At 39.5% G+C, this 17,233-nt stretch overlaps 1 protein-coding gene across 1 annotated transcript in view; it reads left to right on the top strand.

The window, feature by feature from the left end:
• The window catches only part of LOC134315046 (CUB and sushi domain-containing protein 1-like), a 739,302-nt gene that overhangs the window by 83,015 nt on the left and 639,054 nt on the right, over positions 1-17,233 (top strand). The gene's annotated exons all lie outside the window — the stretch shown is intronic.

Below are 17,233 nucleotides of genomic sequence, written 5' to 3'. Positions count from 1 at the left end.
GGTACAGAGTCCTGAGTTTGGTGTGGAGAAACTTTACTGGCCTGTATAGGATTCACTTAACTCTTATTTTTATTCCAGTGGTTTTTAAATGTGACCAAAAGGGGGTTAACACCTAGCAACTGGACTCTCTCTTCCAAAACCATGATCATTAATACTGAGTTGGTTACCATTTGTAACTCTAACAGCCTCCACTATTCAGGCACCAATGTAGGACAAATAGCCCTGTCCTACAATTAATGTTCCTATTCATTCCAGTAATGTTTAGGGCAAGCCGTAGTCTAGTGATTAAGGTACTGGACTAGTAATCAGCTGGTTTAAGCCCCACCACTGCCAGGTTGCTGCTGTTATAACATTATGCCCACCTCCGTGGTTTATTATCAGCTCCACTTACCATATTGAAGCACTTTGTAGTTCTACAATTACTGACTGTAGTCCATCTGTTTCTCTACATACTTTTTTAGCCTGCTTTCACCCTGTTCTTCAATGGTCAGGACTCTCACAGGACCACTATAGAGCAGGTATTATTTGGGTGGTGGATCATTATCAGCACTGCAGTGATAATGACATGGTGGTGGTGTGTTAGTGTGTGTTGTGCTGGTATGAGTGGATCAGACACAGCAGCACTGATGGAGTTTTTAAATACCGCATTCACTCACCTCACTGTCCACTTTATTAGACACTCCTACCTAGTTGGTCCACCTTGTAGATATAAAGTCAGAGACGAGCGCTCATCTAGTGCTGCTGTTTGAGTTGGTCATCTTGTAGAACTTCATCAGTGGTCACAGGACGCTGCCCACGGAGCGCTGTTGGCTGGATTTATTTCTGGTTGGTGGACTATTCTCAGTCAAGCAGTGACAGTAAGGTGTTTAAAACTCCAGCAGCGCTGCTGTGTCTGATCCACTCATACCAGCACAACACACACTAACACACCACCACCATGTCAGTGTCACTGCAGTGCTGAGAATCATCCACCACCCAAATAATACCTGCTCTGTAGTGGTCCTCTGGGGGTCCTGACCATTGAAGAACAGCATGAAAGGGGGCTAACAAAGCATGCAGAGAAACAAATGGACTACAGTCAGTAATTGTAGAACTACAAAGTGCTTCTATATGGTAAGTGGAGCTGATAAAATTGACAGTGAGTGTAGAAACAAGGAGGTGGTTTTAATGTTATGGTTCATCGGTGTATAGTCTATATGTAATGTAAGTCATTTTGCATAAAATGCATCTGCTAAATGCTGAAAATTTAAATGGTGTTTAATGGGGTTATTTTCAAGGCTATGTGTTGGTCACTTAAGTTCTTACAAAACAAATTTTCAAACCATGCCTTTGGATTGTAGTTGTGTGCAGAGGAACACACTCATGTTGGAAAAGGAAAAGGCGTTTTCCAAATGTTGCCATAAACTGAAAGTATAGTATAGGTAAGACAGGGGCAATATAATAAGAGTGAAAAGTTAATTAAATGTATAAGTTATTGGAAATGTTTGACGCATAAAAAAGAGGTGAATCATGGTAATCAATCTTGTTGCTTTGAAGGAAATGGCCCAAATAATAAGGTAAATAAAGGTTCAAGCAAAATAGCAAAGCACATATGCTTGCTTTTATTGCATTTTACAAAATGTCACAACTTTTTGGAAATGGGGTTTGTATAAGTAGGGGCTCGGTGGCGCAGTGGGTAGCGCCGTCACTTCACAACCCTATTTGTGAATACAGTGGTACCTCGGTTTTCGTCGATAATCCGTTCGAAAAGGCCGTTCGAAAGTCGAAACATACGAAAACCAAAACAATAATTCCCATAAGGAATAAAGTAAATACAATTAATGCGTTCCTGAAAGGCAAAAATATTAACAAAAAATACATTTTATAGAGAATAAATGTAGTTTTAAATACAGAAAACAATGAGAAATTATTATAAATAAGTAATGAAATGGATAAATGAACATTTAACATCACATTTACCTTTATTGAGGAGTCCTGTTGGCGTATGGAAGGCGGCGAGGAAGGCAGAGGGATACCCCGACATGGCCGCGCGAGTCTTTGTTCACGTTGGCCCGTACCGAGTCACGTGAGAAATGGCCGAACGCGATCGGTACAGTTCAATGAAAACCGAGTCAGCGTTCGAAACTCGAGGTAGAAAAAAAACAGACAAAAGTCGACGAAAACCGAATCATAAGAAAATAGGGGCATACGAAAACCGAGGTTTGACTGTATGTGTTTTTGTCCTGTGATGAACAGGCGACCTGTCTGGGGTGTTTTCTGCATTTCAGCCTATAAATCAGACCCACCTTGACCCTGACCAGGATAAAGCGGTGGTCAAACAAACAATAAAGAGGAAGGTTTGAACAATTAGTGACTAAAGACTTGCTCATTAGTTTTGACTTGCCTTCTGTGGGGGGTACTTAACCGCAAATAGCAATCCAATGATGACTAAAGATGTATTTATTAATTACAGAACTGTTTTTGTGCAATCGGCTTTTCTGTGATCTGTAGGCTTTAGTTGGCCTAATTATTTTTGACTGTCCTAAGAGAAATAGTCCCCTCTTTAGCAAATTAATCTAGCTTATAATTAATCTTGGGCAGGCTATTGTTTTGCAGGCCTCTATTGAATAACTACTGTTGTTCATTAGCTTTATTGTAATGGGCTGGTGTGAGCTGCAGCCTCTTGGCAAATGGCCACAGGAGTCTGATGCGACTATTATTTCCCCCCCAAACCTTTGTTGGATAGATTTGTAGGGAGCTTGTTAACGACTGTAGGTGAGCTGAGTCACCACAGCTTTATTTTTTTAGATGATCTAAAGGCTAATCAAGCAAACTATCTTAATCCTTTCAGTCAGTAGTCAGTGCATAAAATGACTTTGAACCCATGCAAACATCTAACGTCAAATATTTTATTTATGGCATAAGCTGTGTCTGTTTATCCAAAGTAAATTGAATCAGCTAATCTGCTTGAGGGTAAAAGCAACAACGGACTTTACCAGGTCCAGTCTGTAAAGCAGCCAGTTGCTGGCAGGAGTGTGTCTGAGGTCAGAGTATGATATGTTATTGGGGTCATTAGTCAAAAGAGAGTCAAAAGAAAGTCAGAGAAGTGAGATACTCATTTTCTGGGTGACATATTTTATTATATTTATTTATTAGGATTTTAACGTCATGTTTTACACACTTTGGTTACATTCATGACAGAACAGGTACACAAGACAACAAAGTACACAATTCATGACATTAGAAAATAATAGAATGCCTTTATTGTCATATATACATATACAGGTGTACAGTACAATGAAATTCTTTCTTCGCATATCCCAGCTGGGGTTAGAGCGCAGGGTCAGCCATCGTCCAGCACCCCTGGAGCACAGACGGTTAAGGGCCTTTCTCAAGGGCCCAACAGTGGCAGCATGGCAGAGCCAGGATTCAAACTCTCAACCTTTTGATTGATAGCCCAAAGCCCTACCCACTAGGCTACCACTGTCCCAAATACTGGGACACAAGATTCATAAGTTCAAGTTTATTGTCAAACACAGTCATCACTCTTTGGACTGTGGGAAGAAACCCATGCAGACATGGGGAGAACATGCAAACTCCACACAGAAAGGACCCGGTCCACTCCACCTGGGAATCAAACCCAGGACCTTCTTGCTGTGAGGTGACAGTGCTACCCACTGAGCCACCGTGCACACAGTTTTTAACCAGTCACATCCAGAGCTGTTAACTTGTGTCTAGCTGTGTGAAAAAAAATAAAAAATCACATACACTGACTAGGCATAACATTATGACCACTGACAGGTAAAGAGAATAACACTGATTATCTCTTCATCACGGCACCTGTCAGTAGGTGGGATATATTAGGCAGCAAGTGAACATTTTATCCTCAAAGTTGATGTGTCAGAGCATCTCCAAAACTGCAGCTCTTGTGGGGTGTTCCCGGTCTGCAGTGGTCAGTATCTATCAAAAGTGGTCCAAGTAAGGAACAGTGGTAAACCGGCGACAGGGTCATGGGCGGTCAAGGCTCATTGATGCACATGGGGAGCGAAGGCTGGTCCGTGTGGTCCGATTCAACAGACGAGCTACTGTAGCTTAAATTGCTGAAGCAGTTAATGCTGGTTCTGATAGAAAGTGTCAGAATACACAGTGCATCGCAGTTGCAGGGCTGTTTTGGCAGCAAAAGGGGGACCAACACAATATTAGGAAGGTGGTCATAATGTTATGCCTTATCAGCGTACAAGTATCATATGATATATTTGGCTTCTTATATCAGGCTTCAGTACCAATATCTCACTCTTTTGTATGAACTTTGCTTTCTACAAATGCATTTGTAACTAGCAGAGTTTCCAAGCTAGGCGACACGGTGGCCCAGTGGGTAGCACTGTCGCCTCACAGCAAGAAGGTCCTGGGTTCGATCCCCAGGTGGGGCGGTCCGGGTCCTTTCTGTGTGGAGTTTGTATGTTCTCCCCATGTCTGTGTGGGTTTCCTGCAGGAGCTCCGGTTTCCTCCCACAGTTTAAAGTCATGCAAGTGAGGTGAATTGGAGATACAAAATTGTCCATGACTGTGTTTGACATTAAAGACTTGAACTGATGAATCTTGTGTACCTGTCCTGTCATGAATGTAACCAAAGTGTGTAAAACATGATGTTAAAATCCTAATAAATAATAATAATAATAAGCTAAAGCTAAAAACCTGTGTGTAGTTCAACACTACATAGTATTTAAAGAACTAACGACATTGTAATAAGTGCACTTATTTTACATAACATTTAGAACACTAAATGGCCACTTCGCTCTGAGGAACTCCTTTCTTGAGTAATTAAAGAAACATTGCTCTGCTTTTTTTTTTTCTACTAAGATTTTTGTAATGATTTATTCCTATGAGACGCCTTGAAAAACAAACAAATAAGAAACATTTAAACATTTTAGACATATCAAAATTAAATGGTGGCAAATACACTGATCAGCCATAACATTAAAACCACCTCCTTGTTTCTACACTCACTGTCCATTTTATCAGCTCCTCTCACCATATAGAAGCACTTTGTAGTTCTACAATTACTGACTGTAATCCATCTGTTTCTCTGCATACTTTGTTATCCCCCTTTCATCTTGTTCTTCAATGGTCAGGACCACCACAGAGCAGGTATTATTTAGGTGGTGGATCATTCACAGCACTGCAGTGACAATGACATACTAATGACAATACTAAAAAAAAAATTGTAGAACCGCAAAGTGCTTATATATGGTAAGTGGAGCTGATAAAATGGACAATGTGTGTAAAAACAAGGAGGTGGTTTTAATGTTATGGCTGATCGGTGTATTAGCTTACCAGTAGCCTACCAGACTCAATGCCGTACTGCTTTTTTTTGCTGAGAGAGAGAATTATTGACCTCTTGTTAATAACACTGGATATTATTTGTTAAAAAAAGTAATTTTGCAGACATTTTTTGTAGAACATATTCAAGGCAGAGATTTAGCAGCTTTTGGCTTATCTGCTAACCCCAGAAGGTAAATGCTGTACTCGTATAGCATAGTACTCACTCAGCAAAGCTATATAAAGCCGTAAACCAACAAAGAATAAATAAATAATTAATAAAAAAAATACTTAAAAAATTAAATAAACGAATAAATAAAATAAATAAATAATTTAAAAAAATCATTACACTTAATCATGGAGATCAGGGTTTTTTAAACCCTGGGTCATCACCCTTGGGTGGATCGAGAGCCAAAAAAATTGATCACAGAGAAAAATAATAATAATTTAATAAATTTTAACATGCACATAAACACAGGCAGGCATAGCTTAGCAATTAAGGTGCTGGACTAGTAATCAGAAGGTTGCCGGTTCAATCCCAACCACAGCTGCCGCTGCTGGGTCCCTGAACATGTCCTTAACCTCCAATTGCTCAAGTTGTATTCAGTCATAGCTGTAAGTGACTTTGGATAAAAGCGTCTGCTAAATGCTGCAAATGTAAATAAAATAAACTGGACAGGTTGAAACACTGAATAAGAATTTTTAGGAAGGTTGGAGTTACTTGTTCTTGAGTGCCTATGACATTCAGAATTCCTCAGGGATCAGTTCTAGGACCTTTTTGGTTCAAACTATACTTGCTTCCTTTGGGCCAAATCAAGAGTTTGGTGTCCCAACAGAACCTAAAGATGCTTATCCATGCTTTTATCTCCCGTAGAGTGGACTGTTGTTATGGTCTCCTAACTGGACTTCCCAAAAAGACCATTAAGCAGCTGCAGCTCATTTAGAATGCTTGTGCTAGGGGTTTAACAAGGAACAGGAGAACAGAGCACATTACTCCTGTTCTAAAATCTTTACCCTGGCTTCCAGTTAGTTACAAAATAGATTTTAAATTGCCGCTACCAGTCTACAAATGGTTTAGGTCAAGGAGAATACATCACAACATGTTTAGAAAATACAAACCAGGTAGGTTTCTTTGATCTATGGACTCAGGTCAGCTAGTAGAGCCCAGAGTCCAAACTGAACATGGTGAAGCAGCAGTTAGCTTTATGCTTTCATACTGATGTAACAACCTGCAGGAAAATCTCTTTTTTTCATGTGTGCATGCATGAGTCATCTCCTAAAATTGCACTTTGTTTGTACCGCACTTTTACTTTGTTTCAATTCCCTTTGTATTTGATTCTATTCCTATTGCATTTAATTCTTTGTTTTGAAGTCTATTTGATAGTTTTATATTAATGATGTATTTTTCACTTACCTTTTGATTAACTCTCTTTGCAAATACTTTTCTGAGGAGCTAGATCACAGGATATCATAAGCTGATTTATATAAGATTAGTTAATGATTTATATATACACTGATCAGCCATAACATTAAAACCACCTCCTTGTTTCTATACTCACTGTCCATTTTATCAGCTCCTCTTACCATATAGAAGCACTTTGTAGTTCTACAATTACTGACTGTAGTCCATCAGTTTCTCTACATACCTTTTTAGCCTGCTTTCACCCTGTTCTTCAATTGTCAGGACCCCCAGAGGACCACCACAGAGCAGGTATTATTTGGGTGTTGGATCATTCTCAGCACTGCAGTGACAATGACATGGTGGTGGTGTGTTAGTGTGTGTTGTGCTGGTATGGGTGGATCAGACACAGTAGCACTGCTGGAGTTTTTAAATACCTTGTCCACTCACTGTCCACACTATTAGACACTCCTGCCTAGTTGGTCCACCTTGTAGATGAGACTATCGCTCATCTATTGCTGCTCTTTGAGTTGGTCATCTTCTAGACCTTCATCAGTGGTCAGGGGACGCTGCCCGCAGGGCGCTGTTGGCTGGATATTTTTGGTTGGTGGACTATTCTCAGTCCAGCAATGACAGTGAGGTGTTTAAAACCTCCATCAGCGCTGCTGTGTCTTATCCACTCATACCAGCACAACACACACATACACACCACCACCATGTCAGTGTCACTGCAGTGCTGAGAATGATTCACCACCCAAATAATATCTACTCTGTAGTGGTCCTGTGGGGGTCCTGACCATTGAAGAACAGGGTGAAAGCAGACTAAAAAAGTATGTAGAGAAACTGATGGACTACAGTCAGTAATTGTAGAACTATAAAGTGCTCTTATATGGTAAGTGGAGCTGATAAAATGGACAGTGAGTGTATAAACAAGAAGGTGGTCATAATGTTATGCCTAATCAGTGTATAAAGTATTTTGAATAGCCACTGTGTATGAAAGATATTATGCAAATAAACTCGCCATGCTGTGTCCAAAAGGCCACTTGGTACAGATAATCATCATTAATCATTGTTTATCCCTGTCTGTGTCACCGTGGGCTGCGAGACACTGGGTGCAAAGTCGGACTACACCCTGGACAGGGCTGGAGGCATGGCAACAGAAAGTCACACATTCACTAACTCACATTTAGAGTAGCCTACTAGGTGCCCAGGTGGCGCAGCAGGATATTCCGCTAGCACACCAGCTCAGAGATTCAGAACTCCTCTATCGGCGAAACCAGTCGGCTGGGCACCATCTAGTGGGCATAATTGCCAGTGCCTGCAGCAGACACGTCTCTGCTAGGGCGGGATGACCGGGCTATGTGGGTGGGGTCTTCAAACACTGTGTAAGGACCCTGATTGGCAGATAGAGAGTCGCCTGCGCGGAGTGCATGGGTGAAAAAGGGTTCCGCAAAAGGCTACGTGCAGGTCGGAGGATGCGTGAGCAGCAATATACCCACCTCGACTGCAAATCAGGGATCCCCCAGCAGCGGAAGACAAATTGACTGTGCTAAATTGGGAGAAAATGCATAAATCAATGGACATTGTATACACTGTAAACACTCAGGGGTATTATGTCCACTAGATGGCGCCCAGCCGACCAGTGGCAACGCTGAGTTTTGGACCGAGGAGTTCAGAATCTCTGCGCTGGTGTGGTAGCGGAATATCCTGCTGCGCCACCTGGGTGCCTTGTAGGCTACTCTAAATGTGAGTTAGTAAATGAGAGACTATCTGTTGCCATGCCTCCAGCCCCGTCCAGGGTGTAGTCCTATTTTGCACCCAGTGTCTCTAGAAGAACATTTGAGGCCATTTGGATGGGTCAAAGTTTTTTTTCTGTCATTTCTTCAACTTCAAGGCTTAAAAGCATGAATTGTATACATTTTCTTTCTCTACACAGAAATGTTTAAATCATAGTGCAGAATCGAGTCCTAAATGAAAGAGTGATCTCTGAGTATAACTTTATGTTCTCTTCTGACAAGGACAGAGGATAGAAGCTCCATAGGCTTTCTAGCAGATCAGTACAAAGAGAGAATTTGAGAGTACGTGCTGTATCATCCCACTCCTCTTAACTTTCCTTCATGTGCTATCTGCATTATGAATTAAATAATCCCTAAAAGCTGGTCTTGCTACAGCGTTTCAGAACCAGACCTAATTAGAACAGTGTTTGCAGCTGAAAACACTAGCTATAAAGGTGATAAATATTGCAGCTCTTTGATGAAGTGGCTTTACATACTGGGGCTAATTGCTAAAGTGTCTGCTCTGATACATACTTCATGAGATCTGCTTCTCTATTTTAATGCACAACTAGCAGTGTTTTATTCAACATCTTAGTTTGTATTGTTGATGAGTCAGTCTGCTTTCTGTCGACACCAACAATCAAGCCAGTGAACCATGTTTCTAATGCCATTTGCATGATCCAAGCCCATCTAGCAAAAAAATCTCAGTGTTGGTGTGGACTTTTTAACCACTGTGCAGATTTAGCACTGAAAATGTTGCTGTGTAGCTTTCTAATTCAAAAATCGATTAGTCTGAAATGGCACCCTTGAGAGTTGAACCGGTTTTTTACACTATGACATAAATCTGGCCGACACCATAGTAATTCTCACTTAGCTAGCTGATATTTAGGCCGCTGTGCCAGGACTGCATAAAGCCCAGGTTCTTTTTTAAGAAAAATTGCTAATGTAAAAACATACATCTTCACCCGAGTGAAATGCAAATCTGGCAAGCTAGGTTCTATTAAAATCCAAAATAAGTCTCTGCATTTTTAATATTCTATTGATGCAGATGATGCAGTGACTTTATGGATTGATGATGTTGAGATATCAATGCTTTTTCAAAACTTCCTTTTTTAAAGATATTGATTACCTCCTTAGGGCTCAATGGTTCCCATCTGAGGTAGAAAAAGTGTCCTTGACGAAGTACACTGAGGGATGAGTCTGAGCAGAATTAATGCTGATATTCATTATAGTAAAAAAGACTTTGAAGAAATTAGAGCTGGATACACACTAGGGTAGAGACACACTTTGGAGCATAATGCTGGATACACACACCAAGTAAAACCCCCAAAAAGTTGGAACAGGGCAATTTAGGGCTAGTAACGAAGTAAAAAATAAACTAAATAATTATGTGATTTGTCAGATGACGTCAACAGGTGATTGTTATAATGATTTGGTACAAAAGCAGTATATATGAACAGCTGAGTCTTTGAGGTTCAAAGATGGACAGATGATCTCCAGTTTGTGAACACATGCATGAAAAAAATGTTGAATGTTTAAAAAACAATGCTCCTTAAAGAAAGATTGGAAGGGATTTGCGTATTTCTCCCTATACTGCAAAATATCATTAAACCATTCAAGAAATCTGGAGGAATTTCAGTGCATAAAGGGCATACGTGCAGGCCTAAGCTGAACACCCATGATCTCCAATCCCTTAGACTGCACTGCATGAAGATCCGTCATTCATAAATAGCTGATATAACCACATGGGCAAGGAATTACTTTGGCAAACCTTTGATAAGCACTACAATACAGAGTTACATGCACAAATTCCACTTAAAACTTACATTTTCTGCAGATGCTTTTATCTAAAGCGACTTACAGAACTGTGACAGTATACTGTCTAAACTATTGAGGATTATGGGCCTTGCTTAAGGGCCCAACAGTGACAACCTGGCAGTGATGAGGTTTGAACCATCGACCTTTTGCTTACTAGTCCAGTACCTTACCCGCTAGGCTACAACTGCCCTATTCAAGAAAAGTAGGCTCATGTCTAGAAGTAGAGTTCTCTGGGCTCGGAGGCATCTAGGATGGACCATCACACAGTGTAAACATGTATTGTGATCGGAAGAATCAGTATTCCAGGTCTTTTTGGGAAGAAATGGATGCCATGTGCTCCAGATCAAAGATGAAATCCATCCAGACTGTTATCAGCAACAAATCCAAAATCCAGGGTCTGTCATGGTATGGGGCTGTGTCAGTGCCCTTGGTAAAGATAAGTTACTCTTCGGCTATGGCAGCATTAATGCAGAAAATTACATTGAAATCTTAGAGCAACATATGTGGCCTCTATTTCTAGGAACGTCTTTGCATTTTTCAACAAGACAATGCAAAACAACATGCTGCACACAAAGGCATGGCTGTGGAAGAAGAGGGTACGGGTCTGGGGACTGGCCTGCCTGCAGCTTTGACCTGTCCCTAATAGAGAATTTGTGGAGAATTTTTAAACAAAGAAAATGCAACAGTGACAACCTTGCTCTGTTACACACAATAAGAGGTATTTGCAGGAAGAATGGGACAAAATAACACCAGAAACAACATATTTTACAGCCAGGAATGGATGTATATTAACAAATGAGATGAAGTTGGCCAAACAAAACATGAAATGTCTTGAGTTTATACTCTCTGCAATAAAATTAAAGTCAAAGACTTTTTCATACTGGGGTTTCCATACTGTCCCAACTTCTTCTGATTTGCGTTCCAAGATAGTGAAGGCTGTTGATGCTTTAAATGTTTCACCTAATGTCAGTGGAGTAACTAGGAGCTCATGGGCCCCAGTGCAAAAAAAAATAATTTGGACCTCAGTGAGGTGGTCCCCCCCCCCCCCCCCCCTTTTTAGTTACACCCCTGCCTAATGTGGCACATTCAGAGGAATTTTAATGATCCAGTAAAACAATAGAAAAACATTTCCTGGATTGTGAACGCTACATTAATTTATGACTGACTTATTTGTCAGTGAGGATTTTTTATTTTGCTGATAATCCACCAAATTTGAATGACAATTCAATTTCTTATTGTTTCTTGGTAGTTTTTATCCAGTGCACATTATTTGTAAGTATTGTTCAGTAATAAGAAAAGTCCACATGGTGTCACTATTTACATTATGCCTTCATTCACTTCATAGGGCAATCATAGGCCTTTAAAGATCTGCCTGATGTTATTGCAATTAGCCGCCCTCACAGTTCTTGCACTTGGGTTCAACACGTTTAACGCTTTTACTGGCTCTAATCAAACGACATTTGCAAAGCCGGCATGCAGAGATGATGTCTTTGGTGGGAAGTGAGCGATGAGGTTGTAGTTAATTAGATCAGACCGAGGCTGAAGTGACTACATAAATCAGATGGACAGATGGGATGGGCAGGGAAGGATTAATCATCTCTTTGCGTGTCAGTCACTCGCACATATTAAGCTGTGTGTACTGTTTATTAAGGGCCGTTGTTAAGCAGACTTTACTATAGTAAAAATGCTTGAATTTAGTTTTGTGTAGTTTATTTACACAGCAGTGTATGACACTTTATTGGAAAAGCGAATGATGTGAGCAAATGGAATCTGTGCCATTCCAGCTACTTGTGCCAGTGTGGGCATGTTGAATGAGCCAAGTCTGCCTATTTGTTGCCAGGTTATGTGGGTCTCTTGTTTCTGATTATTTTTTATTGCATGCAATTAACACAGTGCCCACATTGCTGGGAACATGCTGCTTTTTATTTAAAAGAATCATTGGCATTTAGGTAAAACAATTCCATTCAACAGTTAATGTAAAGGCATGTAACAGCCTTGTTAAGACTCCTTTGAAGTGAAAGAAAGCACTGCACCGCAAGTACATAACTTATTTGCTCGGGGTTGAAACAGAGGACACGGACTTCCCTTCACCCCACCTCTTTTTGATTACTTCACTGTCTGCCGTTCTCCTTGGGGGAATTTTGTACCAGACCCAGGGAATAGTGCATAATGGCAGGATCCGCACGTCTCGTTCTTATTAAAGGTATTCCATTAGCTTGCTGATTAGTCTGGGAGAAGAGTAATTTGGAGGTTTAAAGCAAGCCATGTCTCTGGGTAAATATCATGGATCACTAGTACTGTGTGGTGCCAAATGGAGTGTTTATATTATCCTGAGAAATCATTGCAATGAAAATTGAAGCGTGATGATAATGACTCACACTGGCTGGAGGTATCTGTTTTTTTTGCTATTCCTCCAGGCTGTATTGTGTGGGGTTGCAGAAATCTGTGATAAGTCTGAGTGATTTTTCTTACTGTGATTTCTTTTCTTGTGGGTTTAGATAAAATGTTTTAAGGTGGAGGGGAAAAGCTAAATGGGCCTTCACCAAATAATAGCAACATAAATCCTGACTTAAAACCAATTACTTACTAGAGATGGCATACATTTACTACCATTGCAGTGTTATTGTGCTTGGTAGAATCATTTCAATAGCTCAGACAGTGAGCTAAGGCAAGACTAAAACCCAGGTCCTTAAGACTATAATGCTGTGCTGCACCCACATTACCTGCTGAACCACAACAGAAATACCTGTAGCATCATTTACAACATAAGCTGAGATTTGCATCATTTTGGAGCGGCAAGGTGGTTCAGTGGGTAGCACTATCGCCTCACAGCAAGAAGGTCCTGGGTTTCATCTACAGGTAGGGTGGTCTGGGTCCTTTCTATGTGGAGTTTGAATGTTCTCCCTGTGTCTGCGTGGATTTACTCCGGGAGCTCCGGTTTGCTCCCACAGTCCAAAGACGTGCAGTTAGGTGAACTGGAGATACAAAAGTGTCCATGACTGTTTAATTGACTTTAAACTTGTGAACTGATGAATTTTGTGTAACCAGTAACTACCATTCCTGTCATGAATGTAACCAAAGTGTGTAAAACATGATGTTAAAATCCTAATAAATAAATAAATAATAAATAAATACATCATTTTGGAAAAGCTGTTGTTTTACTGTTTTGTCAGGAGTTTAGACCAGTGGTCCCCAACCACCGGGCCGTAGGTAATTTATTTCCTGGCCGCACAGAAAGAGTAACTAATTACAGATCGCTACAAGAGCAATGAAATTTCCAATACTCTTCAGGTGTTATTGTCTCCAGTCACCACTAGGTGGGAGCAGTGACTCATTGCATCGAAAAAAGCTCAGGATTCACACTGATTTTTCATTCTATAGTTATTCTATTTTAAATCCTCCCGCCCGCTGGTCCGTGAAATTATATCTTATATGAAACCAGTCCGTGCTGCAAAAATGGTTGGGGACTGCTGCCCTAGACAGTAAAGTTTTAGTACCCTAAAAGTGGTGTCCACTTGCAGATTAACCAAAATGTGAGCTGATCACTAGCAACAGAGATGGACAGATTAGGAGAATCTGAGCTTGTAAGAGGAAATACATTATTTAATTAGCAGGGACTAATAAATGTATTAATTATCCTGTCATCTGCCACGTTTAGAAAACTTTCAGTTGTGACTGCATGTTTTCTGTTTACATTTTTCCATACTCAAAGTATTATTAAATAATTACTAGTTTTTGTTACAAATGTATCTACGAGGGATCTTCAAAAAGTTTCTGCTCTTTTATATTTTGGTTGGAAACGGTGAGGGTGGGAGGAGTAGTAATTGGTCGTGTCTGAGAGACTGAAAAAGAGCTTATAGTCCGAATTTATCGCCATCTGATTTCCACCTTTTTGGACCGCTCAAAGAAGCTTTAAGGGGAAGAAGATTTTCATGTGATGATGATGTGAAAGCAGCGGTGCATCAGTGGCTAACTATGTAGAAAAGTGATGTCATTTGTTTTTAAAATTCTTAATTCTTAGTTTTTGAAAAACCCTCGAACAATCCTTTTACCCAACTCTGGCTCTTTAAAATTATTAGTTGCTGCACATTGCTCTCATATTAATGTACTATTTTTCAAAGTCGGTTTACACTTAATTGCCCATCAAACCAATATTATTCTCTAATTTATTTTTAATTGGGATTGATTTGCAATAAAGTAAAATTACATTTTGTGTAGTTTTTTTTTGTTTTATAGCAGCAATTGAAGCATTTATTTGAACCTTCTTCATAATTTACCATTTTTTAGTTTCATCTACCTGGTATTTTATGTTAATTTTATGGTCTGGTGTGATGTATTATGCTGATAAGACCTAATAAGAAAGTCTTCATGTGAATTAAGGATTATATCCAAATTCAAGTGGCCTTACTGCACATGGAAAAATCTTGATAGCCAGAAGGAAATGTGTCCTTGAACCAAAATCATGGCCTCTTCTCTGGCTGTGGCTGGTCTGGAAATTAATGGCACACAGAATTAGCAGGATTGAGGATTCTAACCCATTAGCTCTCACTGGAAGGCACAGACTAGGTCTGAATTATTGGCATTCACCTGAGGGCTATAGCAGGTCAGTCAGACAGATCTTCTTCATATCACATTAATAATGCACATTATTCAATATCCTATCTACTTTATGAACTCAACTCTAATTTAAAACAGCCATGCTTTTGAGCCGAGTACTCTGCAAGCTCCTGATTGCTTTCTCAAGTTGTCTTTCAAAAGATTTTGAAATGATGATTAAAGAACGTTTTGCAGCATGAGCGTGAACTGAGTAAAAATAAATGGAAGAAGCTTTTATTATTACACGTGTGTTTAGTTAGCACTGCATGATTTTAGGCTGGATCTTCCTGTTACTGACAAACTTTGGGGAGGTGCCTGAGCCTTCTTTAATTGGCAACTAGACTCATGTTTCAGAATTTATATATACGAGGGATTCTGCACTTTTATATTTTGGTTGGAAGCAGTGAGGGTGGGACGAGTAGTAATTGGTCATGTCTGAGAGACTGTAAGAGAGCTTATAGTCCAGATTTAGCGGCATCTGATTTCCACCTTTTTGGACCATTCAAAGAAGCTTTAAGGGGAAGAAGATTTTCATGTGATGATGATTAAAACATATTTTGCTGATAGCATTAAGAAGTTGGTACGACACGGGGAAAAATGCATCGGAAGGTGACTATGTGGAAATGTGATGTCATTTGTTTTTGAAATTTTTAATAAATAGAGTTTTAAAAAAGTGCAGAAACTTTTTGAAGAACCCTTATATATAAATTATATTTTCACCAATAAAGAATAAGATTGGATGTGAATATTTTAAATAAATTGCTAACATCAGCAAAACATGAATAGCTCACAGGATCGGATACATAATAGGAGCTGTGTTTCACCCCAGTGGCTCAGTGGCTGAACATAAATGTAATCATTTTGTGTTCCTCTCAAGTAATAAACGTTTAGCCAAACATGCCATCTTATTCAATCCACTGCACTTTTCATGTAAGCATTTCACTTAAATAGTCTCTCCTGGCACATTTAGCTGTAGGAAATAGTGGTGCCAGATGGCTAAAGGGCCAAGCATTTTGTGAAGATAAGCATGTTCACCTAACAACACAACTGATAATTGACTGAAAAACAGCCCCCTCGGGTGTAGTGGGCCCATGAAGCCGGGGCATAATGACTTTAGTATATAATTAATTTAGCTGGTTTTATTTCAAACACTAGGGCTCCTATTGTGCTTTTGGCTGGAACCTGGTTGTTGTTTTTATTAGCATGGTAGCCTAGGTGTAGCTTTGATAACTGAGCCATTTTATCACTATTAAGATAACAATTTAACAAGTATATTCTTACAATCTTTACAAACTTATATTTCAGCTGTGCTGTTTTGATGTTATACCGTTAAAAGACAAATTCATTATTACTAAATAATCTTGTACAGTGGATTCAGAAAGTATTCAGACCATTGACATTTTGCACACTTGTGGGTATTTGCTTTTTTGTCCACCCTCCTTTTATACAGCTAATAATCAAAAATGATGACGTGAAGTTTTTAGAGTTTTTTGGGGAACAAAACCTTATTCTTGCATTATATAAAAAATATTAAAATCTCTTATATACAAAATTATTCACACCTTTTGCTGTGACACTCCAAACTGTGGTCAAATGCGTCCTGTTTGCTTTAATAATCCTTAAGATGTGGCTATAACTAATCTGGAGTCCATCTGTTGCATTGATTTGTATTGATTAGACATAGTTTGGAAACATTTATACAGGTTTATAAGGGTCCAGGCCATCAATTTACATTACACTGCATGGAAAATACCATCCATACCTTGAAACATGATGGTGACAGCATGCTATCAGTGTGCTTCTTAATGGCAGGGAGAGGGAGAATGGTAAGAATGGGGCTTGAAAGGGCTTGCCATGAAGAATGGGATAAACTGCCCCAACCCAAGTGTACAAGGCTTGTATTAGCATAGACTTACAGCTGTAGTTGCTGTCAAAAAGTGTCTACATAGTATTAAGAATTAAGGGTCTGAATACTTTGTAAATAATACATTTTCTATGAATAAAGTTTTACTTTTTTATGATAGATGATTAAGAGTAGATTTATGGGTAAAATGGCAATTATATCCATTTAAAATCAAATGGACTTATGTCAGTGGACTCTTTATATCATGTCACTGGACAAATTATATATCTCCGCTTTATGCTACAGCTACTTAAATACTTCAGTATTCAATTCATTATTTTTCATTTTCTAGATTTTTAGTTCTCAGCTCTTCAATTTTTTCCCCCTATTTTCTCCCCTAATCTAGTTGTATCCAATTTCCCGGATTGCATTATGCTTCACCTCTAACGATACAACCCTCCACTGCTGACTGAGGAGCTTTGCAACTCACACACGCCTCCCATTT

Source organism: Trichomycterus rosablanca, chromosome 5 (assembly GCF_030014385.1).
Source record: "Trichomycterus rosablanca isolate fTriRos1 chromosome 5, fTriRos1.hap1, whole genome shotgun sequence".
NCBI lineage: Eukaryota > Metazoa > Chordata > Actinopteri > Siluriformes > Trichomycteridae > Trichomycterus > Trichomycterus rosablanca.
The sequence above is the reverse complement of the archived record's forward strand: the minus strand, read 5'-3'. Positions and strand labels throughout refer to the sequence as shown.